This window comes from Hyperolius riggenbachi, chromosome 10 (genome assembly GCF_040937935.1).
Source record: "Hyperolius riggenbachi isolate aHypRig1 chromosome 10, aHypRig1.pri, whole genome shotgun sequence".
Taxonomy (NCBI): Eukaryota; Metazoa; Chordata; class Amphibia; order Anura; family Hyperoliidae; genus Hyperolius; species Hyperolius riggenbachi.
The window spans coordinates 105,333,963-105,356,028 of NC_090655.1; the positions used below are offsets into that span (position 1 = coordinate 105,333,963).

The 22,066-nt window shown below is 42.2% G+C and overlaps 1 protein-coding gene across 1 annotated transcript in view; it reads right to left on the bottom strand.

The window, feature by feature from the left end:
- Nucleotides 1-22,066, bottom strand: part of LOC137534094 (proton channel OTOP1-like) — a 666,091-nt gene that overhangs the window by 298,153 nt on the left and 345,872 nt on the right. The window contains exon 6 of the mRNA XM_068255447.1: nucleotides 20,312-20,441. The gene's annotated coding sequence lies outside the window, so the exon portion shown is untranslated. The remainder of the gene's footprint in view (nucleotides 1-20,311; nucleotides 20,442-22,066) is intronic.

A 22,066-nucleotide genomic window follows, 5' to 3' on the forward strand; every position in this document is an offset into this window, starting at 1 on the left:
TCTTCCGTTTCTCTGCAATTGGCCCCGGAAAACCCTCCGGTCCGGGGCCAAATGCACATGACTGGCCCGGCAGTGCACACGCTCCCACTGTGTTCACGTTGCCTTGAGAATTCTGCACAGGCACAGAGCGAGACAGGGTAGCGTGCCTGGCTGGAGTGTGCCTGCGGCGGCTGACCCTGATTGTAGGCTTTTTTGGGGGCCAGTTGCAGACGAACAGAGATCAAAAAGAGGACGGCGTGGGAGTGATCAGGCCAGAGGGGACTAAAGGAAGCCGCCGGTATGTATATCTTATGGTGGAAGCCCAATCTCAGGGACACGTTAAGTCAGGCCAGCAAAACTAGAAACAAAAGTGAAAATGTGTCCTCTGCAGACTAGTCTGATTTAATGCAAATTAAAAATGTAGAAAAATACATTCAACACAAGCTGGGATTTCACCAATTGCAAACATGCAATATTTTAATTTCATGCTTCAGAGTCCCTTTAAATAATTGGTGCTTATCTCTACACAGGAAACAGGCAATAATTTATTAGTGAGCTGTTCACACAAGAGCCTTTTGTGCCGGTTATTTTTAAATTTCATCTCTCTAAATTGTTTCCTTTTCTTAAAATAAAGGTAAAAGCATCCAAACAAAACAGCAGTTAGGGGTTTTCCTGCCAAGCAGCAGTCGGACAGGCAGCCTTCTGATCATTACTAACATGGCAAGGACAAGGCTGAGACTCACCAACACTGGATAGGAAAGACTTTTGGATCAGAATAGGTGTATTTCAGCCAATCTGACAGAAATGAAGAGTAAATGATTGTTTAATCTGGGAAATTGAAGGATATTAGTAACTAGGAGCAGTGGGAAAAGTAGTGGCAGTGTGCTAAACAGCAGCTTCATAAAATCTTAGAAAAACACAGTGCTAGGAGGAAAAGAATAGCAGTTTTGTGCTTCACACATTGACGCTAAAGAAATACTCAAACATGTTCAGGGTTGGCACAAGATACATCTTTCACTCAGGTCCAGACAGCACAAGTAGTCCTTCTATTTTACCTGGGGCACCATTCAGCTAATTACAAAATGAAGTGACCTATAATTTGGCAGGTCTGTTCATATGTGTTTTCTTAGCGTGCTGATTCTTTCCTTGCATATCATTTAACAAGTATAATCTGTGAAAAATATTCTGTTTTATTTCATAATGAGGTGTAAAGATCAATGATAATATGGAAAGGGTGTTAACTCATAACAGCCAAAGAGATTTCACTTTGCATCAGTTTAGGATAGGAACACAGAAAAATTGTTCCTGATGGGCTGCTTCACAGTCACACTACTGAAAGTTGCTTATTTCTGTATGCTGTAATGGGGATGTGCTGTCAACACTGCAAAATGACCAAAGCCGTTAGTGTATAGGGCTATGCTATCTGCTTAAATTCAGCCAAACACTGAAGAATTGACAAGATGGGACTTCACAGTACAAATGGGAAATAAGATAAAAGATACTGCAAAAGCAACCAAAAAGATGTTTAACTACTTCATGTTATGGGATGAAGTGAAATAAATGCAAGCACGTGCACAAGCCATCTCCCGCAGCTTGCATGCAGGTGCACTTCAACAGAACCGAGGACTTATATAAACACTAAAGGTGCACAAATAGAACAATTATACATGTCCATACTGCAGAAAGTGGTGAAAGCATACCTGTGATTAAAAGGAAAAAGAAAAGTTAGAAACTTACCTAGGTAGAGGGAAGCCACTCAAAACAGCATAAAGTGAGTGATGCAAGACTGCATTTTGTGACCTTATGAGTCTTAAGTGTAATCATAGTTTCTCTAATAGGAAACAATGAGTAGGGGATACTGTCTGCTACTGGATGTCACTGGAGTGTAGCATTTTGTGAAGGAGAGGTGGGCAGGGTTTGACAACACACTGTGGGTAGAGCAGATGGCACCGCGTTGGAGTTAACATCTGGGAGACTGCCCTGACAGTGATGAAAAAACAGAGGCGCCAACAGGATAAAAATGATGCCAATTTAAACCAAATAAAAAGTTGGTGGCACTGGTGGATTTGCCTTCCCCACAAAAATAACCACCACAATATATGGTAATAGATATAAATTTTAATCAATTTCAAACTCCCAACAACAATTAATCTGCAACGCGTTTCACGAGACACAAGCCCGCTTCCTCAGGCAAAACACATAAAAGCAGGAGCAACTGAAATAAAAATAAAAAATAATAAAAAATATAAAATAAATAAAACATAATAAAAAACTTAAAAACTACATGTGCAAATGACAATATGCAAAGAGTAATGATCCATCCGGATCAAAGACGAAAAACAATAATTCATCAAATCCACAGTATAATCCAAAGCATAAATCGCATAAATCGCATAAATCACAAGCATGAATCGCATTAGTGACCAACAGACTCCATATATAAAAAAAAGGGTCAATCTATATAATATTAAATTGGTCGATGGCGATTGTCCGTGTGGCCTCTTTAAGAACATACCATCAGATAAACACCCCTCTATAATCTATTCGATTTGTCCTTTAGGTATTGAACATTCAATCATTGGCGAATGGACCATAACGGCTAGGTTGATATGGTGGACCAATTGTATATTTATATGCATATGGAGGTAAAAATGATGAAAAACACACAAATAATAATCATAGCCATTGTACTGTATGCCATTTCCCAACTAAGGGGCAGTGAATATCTATTGGCTCATGAGAGAAACGTTTTTTTTGGGGGGGGCTCGTGAGGAGAGGAGAGTGAGATATGTGAAATACTGGAGAGGAATAGAGTGAGGAGGGGGGGAGAATCATTAGCTCCTAGGGAGGAAGAGAGCATGGTGGGCGATCATAGCAATGAAGGGAAGTGAATGCTGTGTTGTATGGAGGGCAAAAGTTAAGGATGCCATGGTGCTAATCCTGGCTGGAGAGCAGCTATAAGTGTGGTAGATATAAGTAAATAGTGAGCGGCAAGTGGAGAGGACTAAAAAGACTTACCCCAGCAGTGGTCAGTACTAGCGTGGCGCCTCTGTTACGTACGGGCGGCGCGCCAGCTACTAAATACCCTCTTAATTGAGGTGGATAGCGGCAGCTACAGGTGGGCGTGTTCCGCTGTATGTTGAAATGAATGCTGCAGAAGTCTGTCCAGCCATTGGGTACTCGCTCTGGGCGGATATACGTCATCTGAGGGCATATGCCTTACGCAGCCATGTTAATTGAGGCTGTCCCTCCGTAATTGGGCGGAATTAAAACGTCACACACGGGCTAATGCCTGAGCGGCATGTTGTAGATGCATAAATTGCAGGAAAAAGAGTTAAGCTTCACACGAGATGAGCCTTAGATAGTGTAAACAATTTACAATATGTAAATATAAATGATGAAATTGAAAAGGTTAAAGTTTGTAGATGTTTTGTATTGCGTATATCCCCATCTAGTGGATGAAAATGATATTGTTACTGGAGCTGCGATTTACTGAAAAACTGGATTTCCATACAATGGTTCATGTATGGAGTATACACAAATCCCGTGTATTCATACATGTAGGGCTAAATGGGTGCATGGTGGGTAGAGAGGGGATTAATTAGTTAATTATATAGTCTGATATATAAAGATAGAGGAACATACAATAATATATAGATACATATGGTATAGGTTACAGCAACATAAGCCTAAAAATAGCTCAACAACAGTAATAAAATAACATAACATAAGATATAGATAAAAATTAAATAAAAATTGTAGATAAAAGAGAGCAACCAGGTGAGACCTATAAAAAATACAAATAAATAAATAATGAATCATAAATTAATTATAAATTAAGCCTACCCTGAATGGTGTGTGCTAATGTGCAGGGTGTGCATGATTGTCAATTGGTGTCTGTATAGTACATAACTCTAAATCAGTGAGCGGACTAGGTAACCATCTATTGTCTCGGGGCTGAAAAAAGGTGTAATCAGAACTGCAGTGTGGAGTACTCCATTATGTCCCATGGTAGCTATATGATTACCGATAAGGGTACTCCTAGAACGTTTTCTCCAATTGTTCATTTAAGCCTAAAGGAACCAAGGTTTTCAGGGTCTGGATCCAGAACATTTCTCTATTTTTGAGTGTCTGGATCGCATTTGGTATCAGGGGATTGATGTGCTCAAGAGCAGTGAAAGTGACCCCTGTTGGGTCTCTATTGTGGATTGAATTGAAGTGCCTAGATAGGCCATGTGTGGCGAGGCCTTTCAGAATGTTGCGTTTGTGTTGGCCAATTCTCTCTCGTAATTGTTGGCTAGTGCGTCCTACATATTGTAGCCCACAGGGGCAGGTGGCTACATAGATAACCAATCTGGAGTCACAGTTGATGTGTTTCTTAATCGGGTAAAGGACCTTGTTACTGAATGCTACCAAGTGATCCGTGTTCGTTAGAAATGTACAGGCTAAACAACGTGTTTTATTGCATGCATGGGACCCTGCTGGTAAAGATGGTGTCTTAGTATTGTCCCTAATTTTGCTGGGTGCCAATAGACTGCGGAGGTTGGGGGCTCTACGAAATGTCATAATGGGTCTTTTGGGAATGCATCCTCTTAAGTATGGATCTTGTTGTAATATTTCCCATCTGTGGTTCAGAATATTTTTTATGGTTGTGTGTTGGGCATTATATTTAGTAATGAATCGTAGTACATTTTCTGAGCTATTTGGCACTGTAATGTCCTGAGTTTTCGGGGTCCGGGGGTATTTGGCTCTAATTTTTGCGTTCTGTATGTGTTTTTTGGGGTATTTCCTTTCCTTGAATTTTTCAACTAAAATTTTTGATTGTATGTCATAGTCCTGTATATCCGTGCAGTTTCTATGTATCCGTTTGAATTGGTTGTATGGAGTGTTAATAGTCCATGGTTTATAATGAAAACTATTGAAGTGAATATAGCTGTTGGAATCGACCTGTTTAAAATATGTTTTAGTCTTGATTTTTCCTTCGTCGTGAAATAGGATTAGGTCTAAAAATTCCAGCGATGTATTGCTAAATTGTGAGGTGAAGGATAGTTTGGCTCTATTGGAGTTTAGGTAATTGAGAAAGTCTGAGATGAGTGATGTATCACCCTGCCATATGAAAACCAAATCATCAATGTATCGTTTGTATAGCACAAGATGTTCTCGAAATGGATTGTTATTGTAAATGTAGATGGTTTCAAGTAGACCCATAGCCAGATTGGCGTAGCTGGGCGCAAAGCTACTTCCCATGGCCGTGCCCCCTATCTGTTGGTAAATGGTATCCATGAAGGAACAATAATTGTGTGTTAATATAAATAAAATGTACTACGATTCATTACTAAATATAATGCCCAACACACAACCATAAAAAATATTCTGAACCACAGATGGGAAATATTACAACAAGATCCATACTTAAGAGGATGCATTCCCAAAAGACCCATTATGACATTTCGTAGAGCCCCCAACCTCCGCAGTCTATTGGCACCCAGCAAAATTAGGGACAATACTAAGACACCATCTTTACCAGCAGGGTCCCATGCATGCAATAAAACACGTTGTTTAGCCTGTACATTTCTAACGAACACGGATCACTTGGTAGCATTCAGTAACAAGGTCCTTTACCCGATTAAGAAACACATCAACTGTGACTCCAGATTGGTTATCTATGTAGCCACCTGCCCCTGTGGGCTACAATATGTAGGACGCACTAGCCAACAATTACGAGAGAGAATTGGCCAACACAAACGCAACATTCTGAAAGGCCTCGCCACACATGGCCTATCTAGGCACTTCAATTCAATCCACAATAGAGACCCAACAGGGGTCACTTTCACTGCTCTTGAGCACATCAATCCCCTGATACCAAATGCGATCCAGACACTCAAAAATAGAGAAATGTTCTGGATCCAGACCCTGAAAACCTTGGTTCCTTTAGGCTTAAATGAACAATTGGAGAAAACGTTCTAGGAGTACCCTTATCGGTAATCATATAGCTACCATGGGACATAATGGAGTACTCCACACTGCAGTTCTGATTACACCTTTTTTCAGCCCCGAGACAATAGATGGTTACCTAGTCCGCTCACTGATTTAGAGTTATGTACTATACAGACACCAATTGACAATCATGCACACCCTGCACATTAGCACACACCATTCAGGGTAGGCTTAATTTATAATTAATTTATGATTCATTATTTATTTATTTGTATTGTTTATAGGTCTCACCTGGTTGCTCTCTTTTATCTACAATTTTTATTTAATTTTTATCTATATCTTATGTTATGTTATTTTATTACTGTTGTTGAGCTATTTTTAGGCTTATGTTGCTGTAACCTATACCATATGTATCTATATATTATTGTATGTTCCTCTATCTTTATATATCAGACTATATAATTAACTAATTAATCCCCTCTCTACCCACCATGCACCCATTTAGCCCTACATGTATGAATACACGGGATTTGTGTATACTCCATACATGAACCATTGTATGGAAATCCAGTTTTTCAGTAAATCGCAGCTCCAGTAACAATATCATTTTCATCCACTAGATGGGGATATACGCAATACAAAACATCTGCAAACTTTAACCTTTTCAATTTCATCATTTATATTTACATATAAATTGTTTACACTATCTAAGGCTCATCTCGTGTGAAGCTTAACTCTTTTTCCTGCAATTTATGCATCTACAACATGCCGCTCAGGCATTAGCCCGTGTGTGACGTTTTAATTCCGCCCAATTACGGAGGGACAGCCTCAATTAACATGGCTGCGTAAGGCATATGCCCTCAGATGACGTATATCCGCCCAGAGCGAGTACCCAATGGCTGGACAGACTTCTGCAGCATTCATTTCAACATACAGCGGAACACGCCCACCTGTAGCTGCCGCTATCCACCTCAATTAAGAGGGTATTTAGTAGCTGGCGCGCCGCCCGTACGTAACAGAGGCGCCACGCTAGTACTGACCACTGCTGGGGTAAGTCTTTTTAGTCCTCTCCACTTGCCGCTCACTATTTACTTATATCTACCACACTTATAGCTGCTCTCCAGCCAGGATTAGCACCATGGCATCCTTAACTTATGGCCTCCATACAACACAGCATTCACTTCCCTTCATTGCTATGATCGCCCACCATGCTCTCTTCCTCCCTAGGAGCTAATGATTCTCCCCCCCTCCTCACTCTATTCCTCTCCAGTATTTCACATATCTCACTCTCCTCTCCTCACGAGCCCCCCCCCCCCAAAAAAAACGTTTCTCTCATGAGCCAATAGATATTCACTGCCCCTTAGTTGGGAAATGGCATACAGTACAATGGCTATGATTATTATTTGTGTGTTTTTCATCATTTTTACCTCCATATGCATATAAATATACAATTGGTCCACCATATCAACCTAGCCGTTATGGTCCATTCGCCAATGATTGAATGTTCAATACCTAAAGGACAAATCGAATAGATTATAGAGGGTTGTTTATCTGATGGTATGTTCTTAAAGAGGCCACACGGACAATCGCCATCGACCAATTTAATATTATATAGATTGACCCTTTTTTTATATATGGAGTCTGTTGGTCACTAATGCGATTCATGCTTGTGATTTATACGATTTATGCGATTTATGCTTTGGATTATACTGTGGATTTGATGAATTATTGTTTTTCGTCTTTGATCCGGATGGATCATTACTCTTTGCATATTGTCATTTGCACATGTAGTTTTTGAAGTTTTTTATTATGTTTTATTTATTTTATATTTTTTATTATTTTTTATTTTTATTTCAGTTGCTCCTGCTTTTATGTGTTTTGCCTGAGGAAGCGGGCTTGTGTCCCGTGAAACGCGTTGCAGATTAATTGTTGTTGGGAGTTTGAAATTGATTAAAATTTATATCTATTACCATATATTGTGGTGGTTATTTTTGTGGGGAAGGCAAATCCACCAGTGCCACCCACTTTTTATTTGGTTTTAATTGGCATCATTTTTATCCTGTTGGCGCCTCTGTTTTTTCATTACGTGATACATCCACCTGGTGGATAGGTGTGGACATCTTTTTTCTTCTACACAGAGAGCGACTTTTTAGTCTGAGCGGGGACAGGCCTAATTTCCCCGTCTGTACTATAAGTGGTTGCCTGAACGTGGCAACCCACACTTGTGAGTATAATCCTTTTACTATAACCATTTGACGTCCACTGTGTTACAATATCACACTATCGGGGGCTCTCGATTGTTCTTTTCTTCTCTCCCTGCCCTGACAGTTGGGTAGATCAGGGAGTCCATGTCTTGTTTGCACACATCTTGATGTTACCCATGGGTAGTAGGTGGATGATGGTTGTCAGAAACTGACCCGCCTGCATATATACGGTTCCCGACTGCGGGTTTGACCAGATCAAGCGGGGAGTAGCCTTATTCAAGCTACAAACAAGGCTGGGACCCCAGCCACTTCTCACTGCCACCACTAGCTGTTGATAGACACGTCCACTCAGCTGTCTAGTGCTTAGTGCGCAACCCGCGTTTTCGTATTCGGGTCAGCTTTGTGCTTTAGGCCGAATACGGGAACGCCACGCACCCACACAAACAGTACAGTTGTACAGTAACATGGCACAATCAGGCACTGACTTGTAATGCAAGTTACACTGTAGTGCAGCAAAACCACTAACAGTCGTTCCGAACTATACTGTTAGCCACTCTGCTGTCGAGCGCAACAGTGCCCATACACACAATGCAATTACAATCTCATACGGGTTCTCATAGGGTTGCCCAAACGTACAATCAGGCATGGACTTAAACACAGTTTCACTTCAGTCTCTTCTAGGCTATGAGTGTTAGTTTAGTACAGCAGAAGTCAAACTTCTTAAATAACGATTTAATATTCCAGGAAAAAAGTGGAACAATGCAGAAAATAATATATACAAAAGATTTACAAAAGCAAAGTAAAAATTACAATGATAAAAGTTACAAAGATACACACAAGGCTATTTGCTCACCCAACATAAACAGGGATCAAGATAGAAGAACCTTGGACTTGGTTTTTGTGGACGGACACAGTTCTGGTTGGACCAGGAGCCACTTAGCTTGGACCGGGAGTCCAGCTTCAGCTACCGTCAGGAGTGGACTGATTTTAGGTATTTGCCCCTGCCTTTTATGCTGGAATATTTGCCTTGAGGCTGCAAGCCCGTTTGGACGGGGGAACTAGTTAGACATAATTCAATTTCCAGAGGTACAAATTGTATCAAAAGGACTTCAACCCTTCACCCACTTCCAGTAGGCTGTCATATGCAAATTTCAAACATTCCTGTGTTAGCTTCCTCAAGTGGCTGCTAATTAGCAGTTCTTTGCTACCCCAGGAACACAAAGCAAATGTAGTTTCACAGACAATCACACCTGAGACAGCAGATCAAAGGTGACTGCTAGTGGCCTAATGAGCCATTTCCTTGCCCCAGGCTAGCACCCAAGGTAACAGCTTCCTCGTAGCAGACATACACAAGACACAGGCAGAAAAATGAAACATATGGCTTCCGTATTATCCCAACATCATAACTAGCTGCGATATCATGTGGCTGCTATGTTCTGCATATTACCGCACCTATCATCATCATCATCATCACATATATCCTCACAATGGTGGTTCTACTTTTCCATCTGTATCAATTTCCAGTCTTTGTGATTAGCTGGCTGAAGGAATTCAGGTCTATGAAGAATGGAAGTGTAGACAGTTCTTCACCTTCATATGTGCTGCACCTGATGAACACTTCTGCTAACTGTCTAGAGTTAACTTTCAGTGTTGTCTTTCAGTGTCACACTGAGTTCTTCAGGAAGGTTCTCTGTTGAGTCCTGGATAACTTCTCTGTCTAGGAGGAGCAACTGTTGTCCCAAATGCCCTTTTGAACTTTTTGCATGTATTGGTCCATAAGGGCCTGCAGCTTGGCAGTTATGATGACAGATAGAACTTTCCATTTTGTAAGAAGGTAGACTATTGGCTATAAGATGGAGGATGCTGTCTATTTTGTGGGCCTTTCATGTTGACTAGCACTGTTCTTCTTTGGGGTAGCCAGTGTGGGTGGGAGCCTGGTGCTAGCAGGTGGTTCATCTATGCTACCAGGTTTCTTGCACAGTACTTTCAGCCAGTAGATATGAATCACATCAGGGCTACGTAATGTCCAGCTCTTCATATTTTGAACCTGGATGCCTGCTACTGTGATGGTAACAGCTATTCTTAAAGATTTCTATGTTTTACTTACTGATCTTGAAACTGTTGGTGTTATGCACATTATTTTACTCCCATAGTCACTTCCAGTACTTTTTCGTCTCTGCAGTGGCACAGCAATAGTGGATGCAGGGGCCACTGGACCAGAGGGGCCCACTAGGGCACCTCCATCATCCATCTTACTAGCTTTGCATTGGTGTTCTGCTGGTAATGAACACCTTTTTGTGCATTGCATAGTGGTAATCCTTAAACTGTTTCCTTAATCTAAATGCAGATTTTGGGGCTCCATATCAATAGAGTGCTTGGGGCCCCATGTAAAACTCACACTGGGGCCCCAAGCCCCTTAGTTACGCCACTGAGTTTCTGCTATCAGTGATTCAGCTATTACTTTAATCTTGCTTTGCAGCTGGGAGTACACTTTGGATTTTTCTTTGGAGAAGAGGCCTTTATCCTCTTGGCCTCTGCTGCTCTAGCGTATGCCCTTTGTTTGTTGACAACTATTGACGTTTGGTAACTGGTCCTGGGGTTGACTGAAGCTAGTTTAGCTTTGTTTGTATGTCTTTTGTCTTTGTAATGATGAGGGTGCTAGTGAAGTCACATGTTAGCTGCAATTCCAGCTTGTCACAGATTAAAAAGTCATTATAGCACAATTATGAAATCTCTACCTTTGTACCGTCTAACATACAAGAGCTGTAATTGCCCTCAGAGATTTGACAAAATTTGGGCCCCTTGGTACAACAATGTTGAAGTCCTCCGGTCCAGAGGAATAATTGGAAATACTTCATTTTATTATGCATTTATCAAAGATATTCTTTAACTTTATCCTCAATAGATCTTGTTATAACCAGTTCGGCCTTTCTGGACGAGCTTTCTCGTCCAGAAAGGCACTGCTACTTTCCCTGCGTGGTGCGCGCAATCGGGCGCGCGCACCCGCCGCTAGCCCCCCGATCAGTGAATGGGAATATAATTCCCATTCACCGATCTAACTTCCTCGCAGAAATACCGACGCTTTCTATCCAGAGAGCGTGGTATTTCTGCCCCCCAGGAAACAACTCCCCTGCATTTACCGTAAGTTCCTGGATGCGACATCGTTCGCATCCAGGACTTTTCTCACTGTGGCCATCTTGCGGCCAAATAGTAAACTGCACCCACACACAGTTTTAATTAAAGAATTACATTATCTTACATTTAAAATTAGCAATTTCCCTCCCACACCAAAAATTACCCACATACACTTTTCATTAAAAAAAAAATAAAAAAAAATACAATAAAAAAAAAACATCATAAATAGTTACCCAAGGGTCTGAACTTTTTAAATATGCATGTCAAGAAAGTATGTTATTATATTATTTAAAATTATAAGCTTATAAATAGTGATGGACGCAAATTGAAAAAATGCACCTGTCACGTTCTGTGAAGGTAGATAGGCCCAGAGAGAGTCTGATTACCGGTAATCTGCAGTATCACCGGAATGCAGATATATATCTGATTATAAGTGAGCTGCAGTCTCACCGACAATCCGATATATAAACTAACCTCTGGCACCTAAAGAGTGTAGTGATTGGTGCAACAGTAACACTAGAGGACTAGGCCTCAGTACAGCAAGGCGTACTGTACAAATTCCTTCCGCAGCCCAAGCTCTCCTAGACAGAAGGAGTCGGGCAGCCAGCAGGAAGGATATACTGAAAGTGACCCTAAATAGGAAGGGTCACTGTCAGTGCGAGGAACCGCCTCTGACAGCAAGGTCGGTTCTCGAGGTCGGACAGGCCAGGTCGTACACACACAGGCAAGTAAGGTACAATATCAGGAGGCTAAGGCGGAGTCTAAGAGCGTGCCGGGGTTCGGCAACAGGAGATCAGAAATATCAAGGTACAGTATCACAAGTTCAGAGGCGAAAACGAGAGACAAGGCAAGGTCGGCAACAGGAGATAAGATCGGCAGAAGTACAAGAGGATGAGGCAAGAGCAAGGTCAGAAACAGGCAAAAAGGTCAAAGGCACAGATAAATCACAATGGTATGGTCTTCCAGTACTTATATATTGGCCGCACCAATATATAGGTATACTGTGGATCCGAGAGCTAACACAGGTGTGATCGCTACAGCGGACACAGAATACTGACAGTCTGCTGCTTAAATGCAGACTGTCACTTCAGCAATCTCCACCCCCCCCGATGACGTCAGAAAAGGGGCGGCAACTGTCCCGGCAATCTGCTCATGGGATCCTCCTTCTCAGGGCATAAAGGGCGTGACGCTCCGTGCGTGCGCGCGTTGCCCTGCCCTGCTGAGACATGCTCCTAGTGACCCGTTGAGCGGAGGAGGAGGCCGCCGGGACAGACCGGAAGTTCGGGGTCCCGATGACGTCAGCCGCGAGCGCGGCGTTCGTACTACCGCTGGCGGTGGGGGTGAGTCCATGCCTGACATTACCCCTCCCCTGAGGCGTGGTCTCCGAACGCGCCAATGAAGGTCTATCAGGATTAGTATCATGAAATTCTCGTATGAGTTCCTGTGCATGAAATTGATGTGCTGGTACCCAGGATCTCTCCTCCGGGCCATAACCCTTCCAATGAACCAGGTATTGAAGAGAATTCTGAACAAATCGGGAATCCAGAATTCTCTCAACCTCATATTCAGGTTCACCGTCAACAAGCACAGGAGGAGGACCAGAGTCCGCATGTACTGCGGGTTTCAGTAATGACACATGAAATGTTCTTACTCCCCGCATTGACTGAGGTAATGTTACTTGATAAGATACCCGATTGATCCTTTTAGTTATAGGATATGGACCTATAAATTTAGGTCCCAGTTTTGCTGATGGCTGTCGTAAGGCGATGTGCCGAGTAGAGATCCAGACAAGATCTCCGGGAGAAAACTCCCACTCGGGAGAACGCCTTCGGTCAGCCTGTTGTTTCTGGACCGACACTGTTTTCTTTAAATTATTATTAACCTCCCTCCAAAGAGATCTTAGCGTCTCTTGCCAGACCTCCAGAGCAGGGAAAGGTGAGGTCCTGACAGGGAGTGATGAAAACCTTGGGGACCTTCCATTGACAATTTGAAAAGGTGAAAACCCTGAGGAAGAACTCCGAAGATTATTATGGGCAAATTCAGAATATGGTAAGTACTGAACCCACTCCGTTTGATTGTCAGCCACATAACATCGGAGATACTGTTCCAAGGACTGATTCATTCTCTCCGTTTGCCCATTGGTCTGGGGATGAAACCCAGAAGAAAAGGAGAGGGTGATTCCCAGTGCCTTGCAAAATTCTCTCCAGAATTCCGAAACGAACTGCACCCCCCTGTCAGATACTATGTTTTCAGGAACCCCGTGAAGACGAAGAACGTGGATTACGAAAAGGTCAGCAAGTTCTTTAGCGGAAGGAAGTTTCTTCAAAGGTACAAAATGGGCCATTTTAGAGAATCGGTCAACAATGACCCAGATCACCGTATTACCGTCCGAGGGTGGTAACTCCCCCACAAAATCCATGGATACATGAGTCCAGGGCTCGGAGGGTATGGGCAGCGGCTGGAGGGTACCCACCGGAGATACATGTGAGGGTTTACTCCGTGAGCACACTGAACAAGATACAACAAAATCCTCGACATCACTCCTCCAAGAAGGCCACCAGACGCTCCTGGACAATAATTCTCTAGTTCGAGCCACTCCAGGGTGACCAGCTAGCTTATGAGCATGAAAGAATTGAAGTATTTGTAATCTGAACTGTAACGGTACAAACATGAGATCGGACGGTTTCCCTGCAGGACTATCCTGTTGGTAGGGAAGCAGAACAGATGCAATATCCTCCATAGAGTCTATACTGGCTAACACCACCTTCTCGGATAAAATTGGCTCTGGTTCGGAGGGCAGTACTGATTCAATGTCAAAGCATCGTGAAAGAGCATCAGCCTTGATATTTTTACTTCCAGGTTTGAACGTGATGATGAAATCAAACCTAGAAAAGAATAAAGACCACCGTGCCTGTCTGGGATTTAACCTCTTAGCCCCCTTCAGATATTCCAAGTTCTTATGATCTGTATAGACCGTAATAACATGTTCCGCCCCCTCCAGCCAGTGTCGCCACTCTTCAAAAGCCAATTTTACAGCCAATAGCTCCCTGTTCCCAATATCGTAGTTTCTCTCTGCCTCAGAAAATTTTTTCGAAAAAAATGCGCAAGGGTGAAGTCTCCCTTGTGATCCGGAGTACTGTGACAAGACTGCCCCAACCCCAATTTCTGATGCGTCTACCTCCACGATGAATGGCCTGGATGAATCGACATGGTGCAAAATGGGAGCAGAACAAAAAGCAGTTTTAAGACTCGAGAAAGCAGAAATGGCTTCAGGAGACCAATTGTTAACATTAGCCCCTTTCTTAGTCATGTCAGTAAGGGGAGCTACCAGAGCAGAGTACCCCTTTATAAATTTCCTGTAATAGTTAGCAAAACCCAGAAAACGTTGTAAAGCTTTTAGACCAACTGGTTGCGGCCAGTCCAAAACTGCCGCAACTTTACTGCTATCCATAGCTAACCCAGATCTGGAAATGATATAGCCAAGGAATGGAACTTCATTGATCTCAAACAAACATTTTTCCAACTTGGCATATAATGAATTCTCCCGTAACTTTTGTAATACATATTGGACCTGAGACCTATGCTCCTTGATATTGCGAGAAAAGATCAGAATATCGTCCAAATAAACGACCACAAATTTCCCCACCACCTCCCTAAAAATGTCATTAACTAATTCTTGGAAAACAGCGGGGGCATTACACAGACCGAAGGGCATGACTAGGTATTCGTAATGCCCATCCTGAGTATTAAATGCCGTCTTCCATTCGTCACCCTGTCTGATTCTGACCAGATTGTAAGCTCCCCTGAGATCTAGTTTAGTGAAGATCTGGGCACCTGTGACCTGAGAAAAAAGGTCATCAATCAGGGGAAGTGGGTAACGGTTCTTTATCGTTATGGCATTAAGGGCTCGATAGTCGATGCAGGGACGCAGCCCCCCATCTTTTTTCTTCACGAAGAAGAATCCTGCCCCCGCGGGAGATCTAGAGGGTCTAATGAACCCCTTATCTAAGTTCTCCTGAACGTACTCCCTCATGGCCACCTTTTCAGGTCCTGTGAGATTATAAAGATGACCTCTAGGGGGCATGGTTCCTGGTCTAAGCTCGATTGGGCAATCATAAGGCCTGTGAGGAGGTAGTGAATCGGCCGATCGAGGACAGAACACATCGGCAAAGGAGCTATAAGGCTGAGGTAAACATTGCGGAGTTAAGTGAGTGGCACGAAGAGGGCATTTTGATATGCAGTGCTTCTGACAGTAGGATGACCAAGACAGCAACTGACCAGAAGCCCAATCGATCTGTGGAGAATGTAGCCGTAGCCAGGGAAGCCCCAGTATAATCGAGCAAGAAGGCATTCTGATAAGGTAAAATCGTAATTTTTCACAATGTAATACCCCAACGGTACAGATTAATTCAGGAGTAATAGAGACAGGTTGACTACCTTGTAATGGGGAATCGTCAATTGCAGTGACTATAATGCGTCTCTCAAGAGGAACCACTGGAATGCCTAATTTAAGTGCTAAATTAAAATCCATAAAATTGGCTGCGGCGCCCGTATCAACAAAGGCCTGCAGTGCAATGTTTTGTTTGTCCCAAGAAATGGAAATAGGAAATAGGATTTTATCTTTTGGAGGTATGGAATTCTCGCCCAGGGTAGTACCCCCGACTAACCCTAGGCGGAGAAGTTTTCCGGCTTCTTGGTACAAACAGAGGCGATATGACCTTTGTCCCCACAATATAAACACAAACCCTCCTTCCTCCTTCTTAATTTCTCTGTCTCAGATAGTTTAGAGTGACCCAGCTGCATGGGCTCCTCAGTAGAAGAGGAAGAGGCAAAACTTGTGGAAGGCTGTGAGCGCATGAAGGGTCGTTGCCTGGTAGACCTGTGAAACCGTACTCTGCGGTCTATCTTGATAGCAAGACTTATAGCCTCATCTAAAGTTCTAGGTTCAGGATGACTCAACATTAATTCTGACACAGAATCAGACAACCCTGTTAGGAAGCGATCCAAGAGAGACTGCGCCTCCCACCTGGTGGAAAATGACCATTTGCGGAATTCTGCAGCATAGATTTCCACTGAGTTCTGACCCTGTTTGAGTCTTTTTAGTCTCCTCTCAGCGGTGGCGGAAGTATCTGGATCGTCATATACGACCGCCATGGCTTCGAAAAAATTCTCTACAGAGGTAAGAGCCTCATGACCCACGGGTAAACTGTAGGCCCATGTCTGTGAGTCTCCTTGCAAAAGGGTTTTTATGAGCGTGACCCTTTGCAATTCAGAACCAGAGGAAATGGGACGCATTTGAAAATATGATTGACACCGATCCCGGAAATTACGGAAATCGGAGCGTTCCCCTGAAAACAACTTGGGTAACGACATTTTGGGTTCAACTGGCAAAACAGGAGTGGGATTAACTGGTGCCTGCAGGTTTTGCACAACTTCTGCTAGACGGTTAAGCTGGACCTGTTGATCTTTAACGGTCTGGTTTAATTGAGCGACGGCTGTCGTCAAGTTGTTAACCTGCTGGACCAGAGCATCCATATTACTGGTCCGCTGTACTGTCACGTTCTGTGAAGGTAGATAGGCCCAGAGAGAGTCTGATTACCGGTAATCTGCAGTATCACCGGAATGCAGATATATATCTGATTATAAGTGAGCTGCAGTCTCACCGACAATCCGATATATAAACTAACCTCTGGCACCTAAAGAGTGTAGTGATTGGTGCAACAGTAACACTAGAGGACTAGGCCTCAGTACAGCAAGGCGTACTGTACAAATTCCTTCCGCAGCCCAAGCTCTCCTAGACAGAAGGAGTCGGGCAGCCAGCAGGAAGGATATACTGAAAGTGACCCTAAATAGGAAGGGTCACTGTCAGTGCGAGGAACCGCCTCTGACAGCAAGGTCGGTTCTCGAGGTCGGACAGGCCAGGTCGTACACACACAGGCAAGTAAGGTACAATATCAGGAGGCTAAGGCGGAGTCTAAGAGCGTGCCGGGGTTCGGCAACAGGAGATCAGAAATATCAAGGTACAGTATCACAAGTTCAGAGGCGAAAACGAGAGACAAGGCAAGGTCGGCAACAGGAGATAAGATCGGCAGAAGTACAAGAGGATGAGGCAAGAGCAAGGTCAGAAACAGGCAAAAAGGTCAAAGGCACAGATAAATCACAATGGTATGGTCTTCCAGTACTTATATATTGGCCGCACCAATATATAGGTATACTGTGGATCCGAGAGCTAACACAGGTGTGATCGCTACAGCGGACACAGAATACTGACAGTCTGCTGCTTAAATGCAGACTGTCACTTCAGCAATCTCCACCCCCCCGATGACGTCAGAAAAGGGGCGGCAACTGTCCCGGCAATCTGCTCATGGGATCCTCCTTCTCAGGGCATAAAGGGCGTGACGCTCCGTGCGTGCGCGCGTTGCCCTGCCCTGCTGAGACATGCTCCTAGTGACCCGTTGAGCGGAGGAGGAGGCCGCCGGGACAGACCGGAAGTTCGGGGTCCCGATGACGTCAGCCGCGAGCGCGGCGTTCGTACTACCGCTGGCGGTGGGGGTGAGTCCATGCCTGACAGCACCTTTATTTCTAAATGAAATATCGGCACCATAAATTGTGATAGGGACATTGTTTAAACGGTGTAATAACCGGGACAGATGGGCAAATAAAATACATGAGTTTTAATTACGGTAGTGTATATTAATTTCAAACTATAATGGCCAAAAACTGAGAAATAATGAATTTTTTTCATTTCTTTCTTAATCTTCCTGTTAAAATAGATTTAGAAAAAAATAATTATTAGCAAAATGTACTACTTAAAGAAAGCCTAATTAGTGGCGGAAAAAACAAGATATAGATCAATTCATTGTGATAAGTAGCAATAAAGTTATAGGCGAATGAATGGGAGGTGAACGTTGCTCGGATGCATGAGATTTTCGGCACTGCGGCGCTGAACCGGATAAGGAGGCGTGCACCGGAGATTTCTTCTTCTTTCCTCTCTCTTTTCTCTTCCCTTCCTCGTCTCCCTCTTCTTCTTCTTCTTTTCTTCCTCCCCCCTCTGCTTCTTTCTTAATCATTGACTCGGCCCACGAACTACAGCGGATGTGTAAATATATGTAGTACTTAACTAAGATTTATGTTATATATCTTTTGCTTGTCCATTCACACTGGTTATATACATATTGTGTACACTTGCTGTACAAATTGTGTGATTTATAATCAATATGTTATTTATGACGATCTATCCCTCCTGCTCATTTATAAGCTATTTCAGTGATGACTTTACTGTATTATCTCTTTTACAGTACATGTTGTACTTGTTTGTATTTGTTGGTTTAAAATCAATAAAATTGACATGTTAAAAAAAAGTCATTATAATTAATACAGCATGACATGTGCAAATAAAAGATAGGAGTAGATTTTGTATTTATTTATTTTTATGAGGGTCACTTTCCTCTAGCTTTAGTTTGCAAAAGTGGTCCTCAGTTCAGGTACACCTTACTGTCATTTACCAGTACTTCCAACATTCTTCAGCTTTGTTTTAAATCATCTGCCAAGAAATGATCTGTGTATTCATCTGATCCTTTGTTATGGCCACACAATAACAGATTTCTAAATACCTTGGCAAAGTTCAGCTCCATTGTCTTTGTGTTACGTACTATATAGCAGGAAAAATAAAATGAGACCCAAGTAATTGTACACATTTATAGTATGAAATTAAACCTCATAACCTCTCCTGGACATACTTTAAATCTACACCCCATTTACTGCCTCTTATCCCTACCAAGGTATAGATCTTAGTTACTCGCCCTATCTTCCCCGTCACTCTGGCACAGCTGCAAACGATCCCATTGTTGGGTTATCGCTTCGGATAGGAAATTGCTTTATGTGTACCCAGCATGATATCCTACCATATTATTATACTGTATTGTGTGTGGCTGATGGAGACCTTTAAGGAATCCCCCTTTGAAAATCCTGGGTTTGCCCCTGACAGCTAGAATTCCAGCAAAAAAAGCACAGGTCCTTAAGGGGCCAGAGCCTGCCAGTACTAAAAGAGTTAAATGAGCCAATGTTGGGGAAAAACAATAACAAACTTTATTTATGTTTTGGTTAAGGCACACTGCTGTGTGAGAAGAGCCTGCCGAGTCCAACAATGCCAATACAGGCATTCTATTTTACTCTTTAATCAGCAGTATTTACATTACACATACTGTTTATTTTACTAAACAAAAATCACACTAGGCTTCATATGGTTGCAGCTCTGGGTGAAATCCAACTAAACAAAAAAATGGCTTCCATGATTTATAGATCCAACATCTTCTTGATCTCAGCTTAAGAAACTAGAGAACTGTTACTCCACATTATTAGGTTATGAGAATTTTGTGTTTATATTTTTTATTTTACAAAATGAAAAAAAAATACACTGTAGATAAAAATCTGCCCTGAAATATAATTTTAAAAAGTGAAAAAAATCCGGACTTTTAAATTAAAATCAGATAAAGTGTACTCTAAATAACTTTCTGTTAGGAAAACACTCTGTGGTTTCTTAAACTTATCTACTGTTTTTACTAGAAGTCGTTCTGATGGAAGAACAATCCACATTTTCACAACCCTAAAACCAGCATACATTTAATAGAGACTCTCGCTCAAAAGGGCACAAGAATTAGCCGATAGTTGAATATTGGTGAAATTACAGATATTTTGCTATGTAATTCATATAGTAAAACATCGTAATAATTACAAATTTTTTTTTTTACTATGACCTAATTTAATCCTACAATCACACAGAAACCTTCCTCTAATGATGCCTTACCCTAAGACTCCCTTGGTGGTTCCTAACCCTAAGACACTCTGGTGGTGTCTAACCTTAACCCCCCTGGTGGTGCGTAACCTTAACCCCCCCTACCAATGACGAACCCTGTCACGCCCGCCAGCGTCCTGTTGAAAAGAGCACCCAATAAAATAGCATTTTTAACTGTTTCCCTAATACAAATAATGTAATTTTTTTTTAATTTGGACATTGCCGGAAGACTCTGCAACCATTGGAAGAATGCACTACTTACTGGACAACATGCTCCAGATTCTTACTTCTTAATGCTTGGCTCATTCCATGCAGACACACTCAGTTACTACTTCTTCTCAGGTGCTCACTCAGATCGCATGTTTTACATAATAGATTCTTCACTTGTATTTCTGCAACACAAACGGAGGAAATATCATTTCAATGCGTTATTTACTTACCCTTTAAATTTCCCATAACATTGACACTTGCTGTCTTCCTTTCCTGGCTTCTTCTTTCTTTCTGCTATGCAATCTGTATATCTACACCCAACATTGTGCTAACTAGACCACAAGTCCTCCATGTCGCCTCAAATTACGGCTGGGGGGTAATTCAGTATCTTAAGTAAACTTTATTTTGTTACAATGTACACAGTGTGATTACTGTGAGTAATATCGAATGGAAAAAGTTTTACTCGGCAGATCTGAACTTTGCCCATTCTGGGTCCACATATTTGACACATTAGGTGATGCAGAAAACATTCTGTGTTTGGCCTTACAATTATATTGCTACAAAAAGAGCTATATTATGCTGCAGCATAAAACAGTAACGGAACCTTTCAAAGCAACATTTAAAGTACCAATAAACTACACAGAAGATTGTTTAGTGTCCCTAAGAAGCCATTAGAAGATTATTAGGCATTTGCTTACCATGCAGGCTGGCTCAGGCACATAGTTAGCAGCATTCAGTTAAAATATATATACAAGGTTGATTGAACAGATGGACAAATTCATGTCTCTGCCCAGGACAGCAGGTATAATTTCCTGTAATGATCTTGTAAAATGTTAGGTGCACTATCTGCTGTAGTGTGCCCAGATCTCTGCTACCACCATTATGTGGAGTAGAAGCTGTTACTGTCTATACTGATAGTAATCGTGCTGTAGTTTATGCCTTTCTGTTCTACTCCTAGTATGTACAGTATAAGCTGTTACTCTTTTGAACCAATAGTAAACTAGCTTCAGAGTGTGAGGATCTCTGCTACCTCCAGTATGTACAAGGTAAGCTGTTACTCTGTGCCAATAATTTATTATTACTATATGGCACCAGCATCTTCCGTGGTGCTGTACAACAAAATTCAAGGTATAACAATGCAAAACTAACAACTGTTTGGAGATTACGTGTAGGATGGTACCTGGAAATAAGGAGGAGCTAGGTTGTAAAAAGCTTTGTAGGCAAGAGTCAGGATTTTCAATTGTATCCTTTGTAAAATTGGCAGCCAGCGAAGGGACTGACAGAGTAGGATAGGGTTGGAGAAGCAGGGGGACAGGTGGATGAATTGTGCAGCAGAGTTCATGATAGACTGTAGCCAGGGCAAAAGGTTAGCATGTCGGCCACAGAGCAAGAGGTTGCAATAGTCTAGTAGTGAAATAATCAGGGCATGCACAAGAAGCTTGTTAGTGTCCTGTGTGAGAAAAAGTTGTTTTTTAAGTGGAGATGACAATAATGAGAGCTGCAGTATGCATAGTTTTCTGTTACCTCCAGTATGTACATTATGAACTGTTACTCTGCATTGATGAAAATGTAGATGCAGTGTGTGCTTATCCCTACTACTTTCTATTGTGTACCTTAAAGGTTATTATTCTATCCTTATACAGATAGTAAACTAGCTGCAGTGTGGGCTAATTAGGATGATCAATACAATGCAAATAATTCCAAGTTCATGCAAATGTATTCAGCTTGAAAATGGATTAAAGGAATAGTGGTGACGTCACCCATAGAGAACAGTGCACGCTGGAGTGAGCTGGGCGGAAGAGCAGCG